Source organism: Denticeps clupeoides, chromosome 17 (genome assembly GCF_900700375.1).
Source record: "Denticeps clupeoides chromosome 17, fDenClu1.1, whole genome shotgun sequence".
NCBI lineage: Eukaryota > Metazoa > Chordata > Actinopteri > Clupeiformes > Denticipitidae > Denticeps > Denticeps clupeoides.
Window position 1 is genome coordinate 19,902,274 of NC_041723.1, and position 12,648 is coordinate 19,914,921.

The 12,648-nt window shown below is 41.4% G+C and overlaps 1 long non-coding RNA gene across 1 annotated transcript in view; it reads right to left on the bottom strand.

The window, feature by feature from the left end:
* Positions 1 to 3,629: 3,629 nt before the first annotated feature.
* LOC114767267 (uncharacterized) overlaps positions 3,630 to 12,648 on the bottom strand; it is a 45,261-nt gene continuing 36,242 nt past the window's right edge. Inside the window, exon 3 of the long non-coding RNA XR_003742910.1 lies at positions 3,630 to 3,753. This is a non-coding gene — a long non-coding RNA (uncharacterized LOC114767267). The remainder of the gene's footprint in view (positions 3,754 to 12,648) is intronic.

The following is a 12,648-nucleotide window of genomic DNA, read 5'->3' on the forward strand; positions in this document are numbered from 1 at the left end:
TTCAGCATGTGGACTGGTAGGGTCAGGATACGGACATGTGACACCTAACAGGCTGCACCGCTGTGGTCTGGGCTCCCCGACCTCTTACTCAAGTGTAAAAACTGCTGTCAACACATATTACGGCGTCACCTTCTCACTCTCTCTTTGTGTAATTACCGCCACTTGACCCCACGGGGCTCGTTCACACACACACACACACACACACACACACACACACACACGCTGGCTGTGCAGGTAGCCGGTCAGGTCCAAATGACATGTGACAGGGAGGCTGCTAGGCTGGTCAGAGCCAGGGTCAGAGGCCGATGTGGCAGAGGGACTATGGAGGCGGAGGGTCCAGCAGATTGTTCCTGACACCAGTCATACTGCGTCCTGGCTGCAGGAATGAAGAGGCGCGCCACACAGCCACTGCACATCGAGGGTGACAACTGGGGAGCGAGTGGGTGCAGCGCCCACATGGCGAGCAAACAACAGACGTTGGAGGGGTGGAAACTGATGGATGGATGGACATATGGGAGATGTCATGGCAGTGTCACAAACATGTGATAACCTGGTCAACCCAGTAGCTTTAAGCGTAATTCTGGCAGAGGTGTGTGTGTGTTGTGGGTTGTTGATGCTTAAATGCTCATAATAGGAAGAGACGGCCAAGTCTGACTGGAATGAGTGTGTGCAGTGTGTAGATATCGGAAAAGTTCAGTAATATTTCACTTGTAAGATGAAACTAAACTAAGTACTCAGGTAATGGTGATGGTCATCAATCTAAAAAAAATATATATATATAACATCCCAACAGCCTTGACTAAATGAGTTATTCTTATTTTTGATTAAAAACCCTTCAGGATCAGGATAGTCCTAAAAAAACATGGATATTTGGTGAATGAGGGAAGCCTGGAAGGATATCTGCCTTCAAAACATTCTTCAAGACACTTTCAACATATTTCATAGACATTCACTCTTTTGAAACTCTTTTGTAACTATTATATTGATACTCTTTATTCTTTTTTAATCTTCATTCTTAAACCTAACCTGAAACACACCCCCTTATTGAAAATCTATATAGAGGAAGGACCCAGTGTCTTTACATTGGTAGTGTCAAATATGTAAAATAATTGGGGGGAAAAACATTCAGAGCACAGGAATCTAATATATTAATGCTGTATATTATTTAGATTCAGAAACAGAAGGTTGCCGGTTCGAAATCTCGAACTGCCAAAGTGCCACTGAGGTGCACTGAGCAAGACACCGTCCCCACACATGTTCATGGCTGCCCATTGCTCACTAAAGGTGATGGTTAAATACAAAGGACACATTTCACCTTGTCACCGTCTGCTGTGCTACAGTGTTTCACAATGACAATCACTTCACTTTCACTAATGTGTAGGATTTCTCTGCGATAAGGTCTGAATATGACCTAAAATTCAGAAACATCATTGGCCTTGCAGCATTGAGTTAAATCAGTGTAAATTATTTTCAGGTGGTAAGTAACATATTACATTTACTCACGTTACTGTAATTGAGTAGTTTTTTTATTTGTTTTTAAAACAGGTCATTTTACTTTTACTCAAGTACATTTTTACCCAGGTTTTTACCTTTGCATTGGAAAACCCCGTTACCAAGTAAAGAATGAAATGCAGAAAAAAAAGAAAATCCACCTCAACTGATAAAAAAACTGCCCTGGTATATTTCTCAGACCGCGGACAGCAGCGCCTCACTAAGGGCTGGGTCCTTCATTACCTGCCAATCAAAAAAGGAAAAATCCTACACAACGGCCAATTAGAAAATCAGCCAATCTTTTATCGGACGATACAACTCAGAATTTGTTACTTTTGTGGCCAACTGTGCTAAAAATGTTTTATGGGGTGGTCGGAACATAGCTTGCACATTATTAAAAGAAGAGACTGCCTCACCCTGATAGTATTTTGTCTTACAAGAATTCACATCTTATCTAAGGAAATACATAGAGGTACAATTGAATTCTGAGCTAAATTCCTGTTAGCTAGACAGGTTAGGAATACTCCACTACCCATAATGGCACTAGCAGGCTAGAGCTATTTTATCCTTTTCTTTTCCATGGCCACGGGTGAACGCAGCATCCATCACAATATGGATCGGTACTCAGTATCTCACACTCGTACTAACATTCAGTCCTACAATTTTCACAGGTTCAGCTTCCTAAGAATATAAAGGTGATGTGTGCAGGACACAATTATTAGTGGCAGAGTAATTCATGGCATTCCAGTAATAATTGATGTCTGAAGTGACAAATTCCTTTCACAGCAAATGAATTGATTTAACCAGCAAATTAATATTAGACATTAGATCCACAACAAATAACTGTACTTTCACTTTTGATACTTAAGTACTTTTACTCAAGTGGACGTTTAAATGGAGGACTTTTACTGGAATAAAACTGGTAACTCTACTTTAACTTTAAGTACATGGTTTGTCCAGCACTGGTGAACTCCTATCTGATGGAAGCGGTTCACAAAGTGACAGAAGTCAAAAGTGAACCCAGGCTCCTGTTGTTTACTCCACACTGCTGAGGCAACACTTCAACGCTTAATGCTGCATTAATGTGTTTCTGCTGCCAAGATAATTACAGTGCATTAAAACAAATTGGCTCTGGAAAGTTTTTTCTTTTTGACACGGTCATCGCACCGCCCATAAGGAAGCGATGTCCTTAAGAGCTGAGATGATTAAAAACACAGCATAATGTCCAGAGATGAGGAATGTGGCATCAATTTAGGACCATATTAAGGCCAGCAGAATGCATAATTGAAAGTACACTCTGCTGCCAAGAAGACTAGAAAAATGAATTCATGGAAAGGATCAATGTGGAATGTTCAATCAAATTCAACGGTTGCACTAAAACCTGAAGTAAACTTAAAATGTGCCCTAAAATGGCTGAGCTTTCATGTGACTCATGTAATTTTTTAAAATTGTATTAATCGATTTAGAATCATCCTCTCTGATACAAGAAGAATAAAGGAGATGAAATGTCTTTGGTACAGGTGGTTAAATGGTAAAAAGGCAGCAACATCAAAGAAGATACACATAATGCAAAATAAATACGTAATAATTACAAATCTGTACAGGAGTGTGTAAAACAGGTCAAATGCGAGAGAAAGAATACCATGAATTGAAGTAAATGTAATGTGGTAGCAGCAGAGCCGCTGCAGTGTGCATGTTTGCAGTCTAGGTGTTTGAGTAAATGAGAGCTTTTTCCTGGTTGATAAAACTGTCCTTCATTCTATTAGTTCTTGACCTCAGCGCCCTGAATCTCCTGCCAGAGGGCAGCATCTGAATCACCCCATGTCCCAGGTGTGTGCAGTCTCTAGTGGTTCTTGAGACAGCGGGTGTTGTTGAGGTCCTTTAGGGAAGGAAGCAAGTGACCAATAATTTTCTCTGCGGTGTTGATGAGCTTCTGTAGTGACTTCTTACCTGCTTGAGTACCACACAGAGATGCAATATGTCAGCACACTCTCAATGGAGCAGCGGTAGAAGACAGTCAGCAGCTCCTTCCTCAAGTTAACCTTCCTGAGTATCCCCAGAAAATGGAGTCGCTCTTGGGCTTTCTTTACTACCACGAGGTGTTGGAGCATTTAAACTGGTCACTTGCTCCACACCCTCCCGGTTGATGTAGATGTGTTGCAGGTCAGCATTTTTCCTCCTGAAGTCGAGGAGGCGTTCCTTGGTTTTTAGTATTGATGACCAAGTTGTTTTCCACACACCATCCCACCATCTCTGGACCTCCTGCATGTACACAAACCTAATGATAGTGTTACTTGTGTTGACACAGTCATACATGTACAGATGCATAAATTAACAGAGAGGTCCCCTTTATGTATACAGTACAGAGTACACCCCTCACGTTTTAGTAAATATTTGATTATATTTATTCTTGGCACAACAGTAAACATGTGACCCTTTGGTATGCAGTGTACAGCTTGTACAACAGTGTACATTTGCTATTTCCCCCAAATAACTAAACACACAGACATTAATGTCTAAAACACTGGCAACACCCCAAAACGTCCAAATAGTGGCCAAAGTGTCAAAATTTTCTGTGGTCACCAGAAAATGTTGCTGCTTTAATTCTCCAAGGTGGTGTTGAGGAAGACAGTTTCATGACACAGGAAATACACCATGGCATGACTGCAAGGTCCTTTCAGACAAAGATTTGGAAGCAGACTTGGGTTTTAATGTGTGCTGAAGAAGCACAAAATACGCCCCAAACATGGAAATGGACAGATCTTCAATGTGAAGAACAAGATTTGAAAGTGATGATATCGCCAATTAAGTCTCCAAGATGTTTTAAACTACCTACCAACAGAGTTTCTTCAAAAACTGTGTACCTCTTTTGTAGCTAAATAGTGGTCATTGATTTCATTTAGTTTCCTTTTCTGTTCATTGGCTGTTTTTTGTTAATTGATGAAATTACTACCACTTATTTTTGAAAGCATAGTTTATATCAGTAAAATGCTGCAGTGGACTTATCTGCATTTATTGCTTTGGGGTGGACACTTAAGATACGTGTGTCTGCATGACTGAACACCAGGAGATCATTTTGGATGCCAATTATACCTCGACTCCCTCATCCCTCCATCCCCAAGCCACCATGAGCCAGAGTCATCTGACAGGAATAGCAGGAATAGGCGTAGAAGAGATGGTGACATTACTTTTAAAAGAAAGGCCATCACACAGTTGGGTGACGGGCATCAGTCCGCCCTCGCCAGTGAATGCTGCAAATGGAGCTAGACCACTGTGACAAAAATGTGCATCCGTTCCATCGATGCCATCGCGCTACTTGCTACGCCTAATGGCCGAGTGTAGGCTGTGTGTGTGTGTGTGTGTGTGAGAAAGATGCCCCCCTCACTGTGAGAGAGAGGGTATGCCACTCAGGCATCGGGTGTCGGCCTCCAGCTGGGGCACATTTGGGAAATGCCAGTGAGCATGGGCAGCTTGCTTCAGTGGTCTCAAAACCCAGCGCGTACAAACTTCCCCCCAACCACCCTAACACTCCATTCTGCTCCCATACCCTCTACAAACAGAGGAAATGGACTCTACCAAACACTGTCAGTCACATACATATGGGCTACCTGTGACCTGTACAGCAAACAAACGTTCTGGCCTCTCACCTCTAACCCCAGGGATCATCTGACCAGAACAGAGTATATGAGTGTGTGTGCATATGAGTTTATTATAATTAAACATACATCCTTTTACTTTTTTTTGTCTGTAGGCAGATTTGGGTGCAGGCTGGCATTTCTGCTGCCATAAGAGCAGGGTGAATGCCCCATGGCTTGCAGGCAGCCTCTCGGCTCTGTTTCTGCCATTGCTGATTACTGGAATGTCCGTCTGTGCTCATGTAACCATGACCCATATAACCAAAAACCTGTCCAGTTCTATTATCAGCAAGGTACGTAAAACCGATTCAATGCAAAATGAGAAATATTGATCCACTTAAGGTCTTGGTTTTTGTTAAATGTGTATCAGATGCAAAAATAAGTGCAATACTATACAAAAAAATAAATACATCAATAAAAACACGCAAGGAGCATTTACATATTAATACATTCGTCATATATTAAAACAGCCCCCTAACTACATTGGATGAAAATGGAAAACATACAAATAATTATTGAAAAATCGACTTTAGTTTTTTAAAGATTATTGTTTATATTGTCAAAAGAGATGCAGCAATAAGAACACAGATACGTTCATTAATTACTTTTGTCAATCATTAAATATCTTGCTCAATGAGGTTGGTTTATAGGTTATTTCTTATCTGTTACATTTAATGTTTCTGAGGTCATATAAGTAATGAATGAAAACCCATTTTCTTCTAAATAAAATTGCAGGATTTGCTGTATCAGTCTAAGGCGTTACATTTGCACAATTCAAAAAGCACACACTCATTCCATTAAACATTCTCTCACGTTCCCTGCCACAAATTTGCAATCATCATGTGATTTCTTAATAGAATTTGTCTATGTCTGCTGAGTCAGCCAGCACTATACTGAGCCGGGCCTGTATTTTGGAGCCTTGTTTAACTGCCTGTCACTAAAGACTGAATGTGCAGTGCCAGGCCCGACCATGCCTGCCACAGCCCTGTCACGAGGCCTGCCTGATGCAAGCGTCTCAAGACAATCTAACACCATTTTCCTTTCTTTCCAATCCCCAGTCCCCTGTCTTCCCATCATCCATCCCCTTGGCTTTTTGTAGACAACAGAAGCATGAACACGGGGGACAGGGGAGTGCAAAATCCGAGCACAACCAGACGAGCTGTTCCTCCATTCGGGTGAAAATGCAAAGCTATTTGGAGCCGGAGAGAGACCCATCAATTACACGGGCGGCCATGGCTGCGTGTTGGCAGGAGATGCAGGTTAAATGGACTGACAGTAACAGCCATACTTGGCAGCACCATCATTGCTGTGCTCTACATGGCAGATCCACCGTATGGACAGGGCCATTGCAGTTAAATCTTCAGGTAATTAACTTTCTAGGGTAAAAAATATCTGTCAGCTAAGAGTGATTTTGTTGGACATGCTTACACACATGCAGACATACGGAGAAATGGCCAGAGAGCGTCAAACTGGCTGAATGCACCAGTGACCTCAGTCGTACAGGGAATGCTTAAAATATACAGTAAACAGAAATATACAATACTGTGCAAAAGTTTTAGGCAGTGTGAACAAATGCTGTAAACAAATAATCCTTTCCAAAAGGTTTTTTTTTTTATCTAAAACAAACCATTTTAACTTCAACTTTTCAGAAGCATGATCAATTAATTATACTAACTTAGAAAATAATGCATTCAAGCTTATATCTCTTTGGAATTAGAACATGTTCAGCTGTATCATTATCTCAGTTTTTAGTTTTTGAGTGAAACCCTCTAGTGACTCAACTGTTTGATCATATAGTGGAAGTTCTTGGAGTCTTTAGTAGTTCCCAACCTATTTTCCCTGAAGCCCCACTGCCTGTGTCCAAGACAAGCTTGGACACCCAACCCTAATTTCTTCCCACATAAACACATTAAAATAATAAAATGATTAATTACAAACTTTTGTAATGCATTTCTTAACAGCAGTTGTAGGTTTCATTTGTATTCTCCTTGTTTTCCACTCCAGGCTATATAGAGTCTATATTAGAGCTGTAATTGGCTCTAAAAGCGTGACCTTAGCCAACTATTATGCTGTGTGGTGTATTGAAATAAATGACAATATCACAGTGTCCGTGTTTTATTGTGCCATTTCCATACAGCCATGACCCTGTGAGCCTTTGTAATGTTCAGCTTTTTAAAAGCCCGACTTTCTTTGCACCAGCTATGATTGCTAGACTAAGATGGAAAGGAAATGTGCAGGTTTTAAATATAATTGCTAGAGTCTAGCCTCTGTTTCACCTCCTCAGCATCCATTTTCGCATCTCTCTCGTGATGATTAAAAAATCTTACGACGATGGCCAAGAATTGCAAATCAAACAAACATGTCATTAAAAACTAATGTTCAATAAAACAATCTTACAACATGCAAAACACTTTTACCAATCACTGAAACAAATTCACAAGCAGCGAATCATATGGAAAGGAGAGGTACTATAGTTTAGAAGTTTGTGTTTGCTGATCGCTCATTTACTGCCGAAGACAGACCTGACCTGACCAAAGCAAGTCTATATAGCATACAAGATTATAGAGAATTTTGATTATCCTCTTGGGTTTATACATTTAATGTTTTCAAATATCATTTTGGGATCCTCAGCACAGATACAATTGCAGTTAAAATTGTTATTTGTTCCTAATTATAATTTTTTTTTGGCCTGTTTAATGCATACGAATTTAGACCATGTCTATAAGCTCAAAAGAGGTTGGAAGTATAATGTGATTTGTGGTAAAATGGGGGACGAACCAGAATACAATTGTTTAAATAAAAAGTTTATTTGCTACAGAATCCATATAAAACAAGCAGATGGACAGGATCAGAAAAACACTGAGGTCAACTGAGGCAGACAGAGACATCCAAAGGTGTTCCACACACAGTTCTGAGTCTTTGATGTGATGCTGGGCAGACACATGTCAGATAGGCTCAAGAATCGATGAGGATGTGATCTCAGGTGGGTCTCATTGTTGTCACGGTGGCTGGTGAGGAAGTAGGACGCATTACATGAATCACAAGACAGGGTAAACGTCACCAACAATGATCCAACGGAAAACAGACACAAACAGGGCAATTTTAAGCATGCATACACAGGTGAGAACGATCGAGAATCAAGGAAACTCAGAACGAACATGAAACCCCCGACGCGGAGTATCCCGTTCCGGACCGGATCCTGACAATTGTATATAGCGGTGGTAGTGATCAGGGTGGACAGGTGGAAGTGATGATTGAATTATTGGACAGGTCATGGTGAATGGAGTAGATGGGCTGAGGGCGTAACACCCTGACAGGGGTCAGGAGCAACGATTAGCCAAACCCTTTGAGACTCGTGTCATTTGAGAGGTCAATGCAGCAACAGCAGCCGCCCATGTTCTTACCGTGACACATTTGCAAGAAGGGGATGAAAAAGCAGGGTGTAAAGAGGTATGATAAATGTCAGAATAGTCAGAAGCAAACAGCAGAAGGGTCTGAGACAGGTCTCCCCACCCCCACCCCTGTCTCAGAGGCACCACGGAGGTGTTGGTGGGTGGATGTGAACAGGGGGTAAATGGTGGAGATGTTCAAGCCTACACTGCTGCTTACTGCAGCAGCATCACCAGTGGGAGAACAACAGTCAGACCTGCACAGATGTGCCTGCAGTTGACCTGTCACTAGCGCTTAGGCTGATGGGACAGTTGTCACTCGTTAGGGGCTCTGTCACAGGTCAGTGGGTGACAGGCCAGGCCTGGCACGAATCGCTGGACACATGTGCACACACACACATGCTTACAGATATACATACACACATAAATACATCGTCATTAAGCTAATGTCATAAATAATTGTCCCCTATGAGAAAAGAGCCATTTTCTTATTTGTCTAGTAAGTTCAAAAAAATGTATTCACTCTAAAAGTTAGAATATTTGTAGGAAAACCAAAATCAAGCAAGAAAATTTCTCATGATACTTGTGAGAAACTACATTAAGTGGGTGCTATCAGTAATAAGTCAGAAAAGTTACACAGCCAGCTATTGTTAGAGGGCAATTGTTGAACCTGAATGTCCTGATTTCAGGCAACCAGTAACATTGTGAGAATGTGAGAATTGTATCAGACTAAGTTCAACTTTCACATTTCCCCAACATTTGAACAAAATTTTGTACAAAAAACAGGCCACTTGTCCAAAAGTTTAAAACATGTAACATAAGCAAATATTACTGTATATGTGACACATATAAACACAAAGGCATTTAATGCTTAAAAAATGCCCTCAGCAATAGCGAGAGGACTCTGCCACATTAACAATCACTCTGGGTCTCTTGGGGAGATGTCAGTGCTGTTGTTAGTACAGGTCCTTTCACAGGGTGATGATGATGAGCGTAAATGGAGCACAAGCGCATGGCCTCACTGCTGCTAACCTGGCCCTTCAAGTGCACTGCTGGCTTGGCTTTAGCTGGGGATTCGCACACATTAAACACGGCGGAAGAGCATCTGGGGGCCACAAGGTTTTAATTGACTGCTACCGTTGTCTTACATGTTGAGCATGGCAAGAGAGTCATGGAGCCGTGAATCTGCCATTGTTAAATTACATTAAAGAGGTTACGCTATGTGTGTTTGGGTGTGTGCACGCAACAGAGCGCATTTCGCTGTCAACAAGGTCGAGGCGTGCTCTATAGTGAATTAGCATGATTCCCCTCTCAGCTGTCATTTTTGCATTAACGCTAAGAAGTGCTCACACATCACACACATTTGAGGCTCCTAATCTGTAATGAAGTAGTGAGTGGTGATGAAGGCTATGCCACAAAGACTTGTTCAGTGGCAGTAAGACAGGCAGCAAGACTCTTCTAATGGAATTACTGAACACTCGCATCGTATACATACATATTGGTTTTTGTTTCGTCTTTCCTTCTTTCTTTCTTGCCTCTCTCTTCAAATTAATGTCTAGATTTAAGCTTGTGTGATATGTGCTATGTAAAAGTTTAGGCACCCCCTGAGATAATTATTTGCCTTTATACGAGTAGATCACAGCAATAATCTTTCTCAAGAAAGAATAAAAATTTCATTGTAGCCTTTTTGAGCTTCATGAAATACATTGAATTATTGAAATCATTTAATTCTGACCGGCTGCAGCACAACCAATCATCAAAAGAGGTATTCAACATTGCAACAGGACAACCCATAAAGATTTAAAGATACTGTGGACAGATGAGACTAAGGTAGAGATATCTGGTCATAAGCACAGCTGCTATGCATTGCAAATAAAATAAATTATATTTCTGGTGAGAACAACTTGCAGCCTACTCCACAATTTGGGTCCAGTAAAATGTTCTAGAATGACTATCCCAGGTCCCAGAGCTGAACATCAGTGAAAACATATGGATTGATTTGACACTCGGAAGCCATCAGAACATCAAATAAACCCAGCCAGAATTCAGGGACATTTCAGTTGCGATAGGAGGCATCTTTAGGCTGTCACTTCTGCAAAAAGAGGCTCTAAAAATTCATTTGGAATGCCCAAATGTATGCCTGTTCCTGATGAAATGTACATTAACTTTGTTCTGCTGGCATCAGAATTTTAGCAGGTTATAAACTGTCAATTTTTTCAGGGCTAAAACGTTTACATAGCACTGTATGTATCATAAAATAAGGAAATAGTAATAAAGCATTTGCATGAAAACACTATCACTGGTTCTAACTCACTATCCATTACCGCTTATTCGAGTGCAGGGTCACAGCTGCCAGAGCACAATCCGGGACAGTGGAAGCATTAGCTCATGTGAATCACCAGTAATAAAATTAATAATAAGCAACCATTAATCAAACTCTTATTTGGCCAGTGGTCAAATGTTCTAGACAAACAGATTCTAAAATTACAGCAATTTTCACCCATTTCCTGTAGGCAGGATTCGTTGGTTGTGGCGCCGCTGAATATGAGTGATGAAGATATAGCTCCACTTCCAGCCTAGTAATGATGCACATACTGATGTTGAAGTACAGCAAGAACGCTGAACCAAAGTTGATCTGACTCAGGGTTGGTATTACTTTCATGCCTTCAAGTTCCTCCACTCTCCTCATTACACAAATCTAGAGTCAAGGGCTCTGTGAGCAACTCCCTCGTTGCCATGCTCCTCTGAACTGATTAAGTGACTCCACATCCGTCATGCCACGGAAGGCAATATCCTGCATGCCGATTAACCGTCCTGAACTGGATCGCGCTGATGGATCACGAGCAGCCCCGAGGGCGTGCAACCAGGGTGAACAATTTCACTACGGAGAAGTAAAGTCAGTCTAATCTGCCGAGACTGGGAGCTGACCTGGGCTATCTGTCTCATATTAGTGGTATACATGCCCACTCCTCATCAATTTCACACTTCCCTTCCCCAAACGGCTCTCAGCGTGTTTTACCCTCTGGCCATCTTTTCGGCATTATGTTACTGGAAACTCCTAACAAGCAATTACAAAGTCTGCATTAAAAGTCAGGTGGAAGAAGCCAACGAGGACGGTTTAAAAAAAAGAGTCAGAAGCCAGTGAGCCCTTTGTGATATGGGGCAGCTTTGAGGCTCACTAAGCTGTGAAAAGCTGGGGAACTGGGGCGAGAAAGTGTCAAATCCAGATGAGCATGTGCTTGAAAATGATGTGCTTCTTGTCACACATGAATTCGAGAGGAAGCCTGGACATCCGGGAGAGAGAGGAGCCACAGCGTATGAGTGCACATTCCCACAACTACTGAAGTGGAATCCACCTGACACCAGACATGAAAGACAGTCACACTGACAGAGAACGCTGGCGGAGAATAACAGATTATGCTCACGAAATGATGGGAACCCTAAACATTCACAGAATTGCATTACTTTTTTGTTACCTTCACTATCTAAAGTGAAGTTTAAAACTTTTTACTTTTATTAAAAATGTGGTGGTAAGAGAGCTGGTTTTAAAAGGAGGATCATCTGAAGGATGGCAAAACGGATCTGGTAAACATGCCATTGTAGTCATCAGCAATCCACCACAGATCATGTTAGCAATGTTCTGTACTTTTAAAGGTAAAATGACAAATCATTCTGATTGGTTTACTCCTAAATAGAACAAAATGAGTTTATTGTACTGTGTTGCTTGAGAGACAGCAAATTCCAACATACAACCAATAAACACAATTCTGATTCTGATTAACACTTAATCATTTCAAACCATTCACATTCATCGGCCTTATTGTACAATAATTGGGTGTGTTATGCTTACATTATAGTTAACTTCAGTCAAACTGACAACTAACCATGTAACCATGCTCCATTCAACTCAGCTGTCTCCCAGCCAAGGCTACAGCGAGGCTTTAAATATACACAGGTCTGTCGCGTCCTCATCTTCGAGATGGAATACATTTAATTATATGTCTTACGGAGGCTGCGTTTAAACTTGCCATCTCAGTGATGTGAACATGGAGGACTTTGCCTCTCTTGTTCACTTTCATAAGACTGGCCCAACAGTCCCCCACCCCCACGCCTAATCAAAGCACTACCTACTG